Genomic DNA, 4,260 nt, shown 5'->3' on the forward strand with positions numbered 1-4,260 from the left:
CATATAAGCTAAATAAGCAGAGTGACAGCCTTGACGTACTCCTTTCCCGATTTGGAACCAGTCTGTTGGTCCATGTCCAGTTCTAACTGTTGTTTCCTGACCTGCATACAGGTTTCTCAGGAGGCAGGTGAGGTGGTCTGGTATTCCCATCTCTTTAAGAATTTTCCACAGTTTGTTGTGATCCACAGAGTCAAAGGCTTTGGCATAGTCAATAAAGCAGAAGTAGATGTTTGTTTGGAACTCTCTTGCTTTTTCAATGATCCAGCAGATGTTGGCAATTTGATCTCTGGTTCCTCTGCCTTTTCTAAATCCAGCTTGAACATCTGGAAGTTCACGGTTGAAGCCTGGCTTGGGGAATTTTGAGCATTACTTTGCTAGCGTGTGAGATGAGTGCAATTGTGCAGTAGTTTGACCATTCTTTGGCATTGCCTTTCTTTGGGATTGTAATGAAAACTGACCTTTTCCAGTGCTGTGGCCACTGCTGAGTTTTCCAAATTTGCTGACATTTTGAGTGCAAACTTTCACAGCATCATCTTTTAGGATTTGAACAAACAATTAAAGAACGATAAAGGGCTCCTGAAACCTCAGCTCTTCTTTGGCTTTGTCTCAGTCTCCACCTCCAGCGGTATCTTCTTCCCCCTTTCCTTCTTTGCGGCCTACACCTCCCCTAAATTCTCAGTCTCCTCCCCCCTCAACATAAGAGTTTTCTCACCAAACTTTCCTTTTTGTCTGAAACTCCCCCCTGTTCTTTCTTCCTCTGAGCTTGTTAGAACCTGACCCTGTAAAATTAAGCCCCTGAGGATCCAGAGGATAAACTCTTAAACTCTTGTATTCCCAGGACTAAAGATGAACTTTGAGCCATAGTCAGAGATTTTCCTAAAGTAACTGAAGATCTTCACAGATCTGCTGATGAATTTAATATAGTCATTCAAACTTATCAACCTGTTCACTCTGACTTACATCAGCTGGTTCATATGCTTGTCAGTGAAGGCCAGGCCCAGCATTGCATAAAAACTACTAACTTGGAGAACACTGTGTGGTCTCTAGAACTATAACTGGGAGACCAGTCCACAAACTTATAATCTGATCAGACTGGGGCCGTTGCTAGGTGACTTCACTGAACAATTCCTAGGGCTTTTCGAAAGTTTGCTGATTGAAACAAAATTCATACTTGCACACAAAAATCTGACAAAGCTGTTCATGACTATTACAATCCACTTCAGGTTGTTTCTAAAGAAAATTCTGGTCTTCCTTCAGATGTTGATTCCACCCTGGTAGCTTTTAATTCTATGTTTACTAAAGGCTGGAACCGGAATAGTTCCCTTCAAGCAAAAGGGACAAGGATGGGATGAGAAACTATGTCCATTGCAAATTTAGTTAATCTGGCAAATCAGCTGTCTCAAACTCTAGAGGAAATGTTACCTCAAAGCCAGGCAACCAAAATTCTTAATCTTCAACTCCAGCAAATGAAGGAGTCTACAGGAAACCCAAATCCTTCCCATTTCTGTTCTTACTGCAGAGTCAGGATAAAGAGATTGTTACGTTTAAGCGCTTCAGGGGCCTTCAGTCCTCCAGCCAGCGTTTCCAATGTCCTCCCAATTCTCGGTGACAGAATTTCAAGGAACAACGGCAGCTCTTCCCAACCCTTGCTCTTAAGCAGACATTTCTCCATAGGCAGATGAATCTCTTCCTGTCCTAATTGACTCTGGGGCCACACTCTTGGTGCACAACCTCAGCACTGTTTAGCAGCCCCGCGCCTCAGAGCACTGAAACAGGTCCAGTAGTGGGGATCTCTAAGGAACCTTAAGAGGTTCCTGTCTCTGAACCTAATTCCTTTTGTTTAGGCCCTTTAAGAGATTCACACCCTTTTCTCCTTAGTTCCTCCCTTTATCCATTTATTAGGCTCAGATTTCTTAAGGAAGTGTCATGCCAGAATTTTTTTTCTCCCAAAAGGAGAAAATAATTCTAGAACTTGACAGTAATCATCAAAGAAACTGACCAGGTGGATTAAATGACCCTTTGATAGCATTTATTTGTTCTGTCTCTGGTGGTATTAGAGCTGATTCTGGAAACACTGATTATTTGCCCCCTATTTAATTAGCTATCACTTTCCTTATGGGCAAAATTTCCAGCTGATATTGTCAAAATTCAAAGCATCACTCCCATCAAGATTCAAATAGATACTTCCAAACCTCTTCTCAGAATCAATTAATACACTTCAAAGGAGTCGAAGGGATAAAGCCTGCCAAAGAAGATTACAAGGCCTTATTACCCTTTGTATGGGCCTCTGTATCATTCTCATTTCACCAGTGAGAAAAACTAAGGTCTTTGTCCAGGACCTCCAAGTGATGAACAATATCCTGCTGTTCCTAACACTCATCTGTAACTAACATTTATTTGTTCTAGGAATAAATTATTTACTGCAAATGATTTATGCATTTCATTCCTTAGTATTCCAGTTGATGAAGCTACCCTATGCCTTTCTGTCTTCACTTGGGAAGGAAAAAACAATTCACCTGGATGATACTGTCTCAAGGTTTTACTGAGACTCCTTATTTCCTCACAAATCTTGAGGCTGGTCTGCATGATGCAAAATTCCCTAGAGGTTCTACTTTGTGGCAATATGTGGATGATTCGCTCCTTCGCTCTTCTTCTCAAGCCTCCTCATGGGAAGACAGCATTCAATTGCTAACACTTTCAGCTTTAAAGGGACTTAAGATTGCCAATGGAAACTGCAGCTTACCCAAACCTAGGTTCAATATTTAGGGTTCCAGTTAGGTCCAGGTAGATTTCACGGTATCCTAAGTTTCCCAAAATCTAAAACTGAGTGCGAACTATGAAGTTTTCTCATGCTAGTTGGTTATTACTGAAACAGCATTCCAGATTTCTCTCCTATGGGCAAATCTTTGATATGTTTTACTCAATAATAACAACTCCAATCCACTTTTATGGGAAGAACAGGATGACATAGTCTTCCAAGCCTTAAAGGAAAGTTTGATGAACCTACCTGAACTTGGGCATCACAAATCAGATTCCCCTTTTACATATGAAAATAAAAGGAATGCCGTTGGCCCATTCACTCAAAACACGGGAATTGCTGTTGACTCGGAGGGTATTATAGACAGCAGCTGGACTCTGCGGCAGGGAGATGCCCCTTGCTGAGAAGCATTCTGGCCGCTGCCTTTCTGGCCGAGGCCTCCGGGACCCCTGAGACCACTTTCCTGCCTCGTGCAGAAGCCCTCCTGCGTTCTTGCCACACTGACTCTTCTCAGTCAGCGGCCTTCCCCCTCTGAAGGCCTTTTAACGTCTCACATCACTCTCGTTTTGTAACAGCCCTAATCCTGCTACTCTTCTCCCCTGCGTTCCTGACAAAGTCCCTCACGGCTGTTAACAGTGATGGATCACCTTCTGACTCCTCCTGATAATCTGCAGGAAATTCCTCTGGGCAACACTGACTTCTAATGGTTCACTGATGGTTCTCATTTAAAAGGTGACAATGGCAAATACAGCGCCGGGAAAACTACTGCAACTCCTCCTGATGTTGCTCAGGCAGCATCTTTACTTGTGGCTGCTCGAGCTCAATAGGCTAAATTTCACACTTTAACCAGGGACAAAACTGCTCATTTTTGGCAATTTTTACACTGATAGTGTATATGCTTCCAGAGTAGCTAACGATTTTCGCATGTCATGGAAGCAACATGGCTTCCTTACTTCCAGCAGAAATAAAATTTTAAATGGCCTCTATGTTCAGGAATTATTGGTGCAATATTTGTATCTGCTGCTTTAGCTGTCCTTGATATTCCAGGGCATTCTAAACTTGACCCTCTGAAACCAAGGGAAATCACCTTGCTAACATTTCTGCAAGGAATGCTCTCTTAAAGGAACTAGCAGCAGCCAAATCTCTGTCATAATCTAAAGGAATCTTTTTTCTAAATGATAAAATGAAAAACTGGCTACAGAAGTCCAACAATTGGTGTCAGAAAAGGAAAAGCAAGACTGGAAATTCAACAGTTGTTGGTTTAATAAACTGCAGAGATTTGCACATGGCTCATCACAGTTGCAGACCCCAAATTGTAATCCTCAGCTGATCTAAAATAAACCCATTTTCACTGGAGAGATAACTAGCAGTCTATTGATTTTAGATCAACACAAGAGATAAGGAAGTTTAAGTACAGGCTGCATAAGGAAGGAAAGCCTAGAGACAGATCAAAGTTTCAAGTGAATAGGTCAGATTTAAAATCTGAAAATACCACTTAGTAA

This window comes from Cervus canadensis, chromosome 20 (assembly GCF_019320065.1).
Source record: "Cervus canadensis isolate Bull #8, Minnesota chromosome 20, ASM1932006v1, whole genome shotgun sequence".
Classification (NCBI taxonomy): domain Eukaryota; kingdom Metazoa; phylum Chordata; class Mammalia; order Artiodactyla; family Cervidae; genus Cervus; species Cervus canadensis.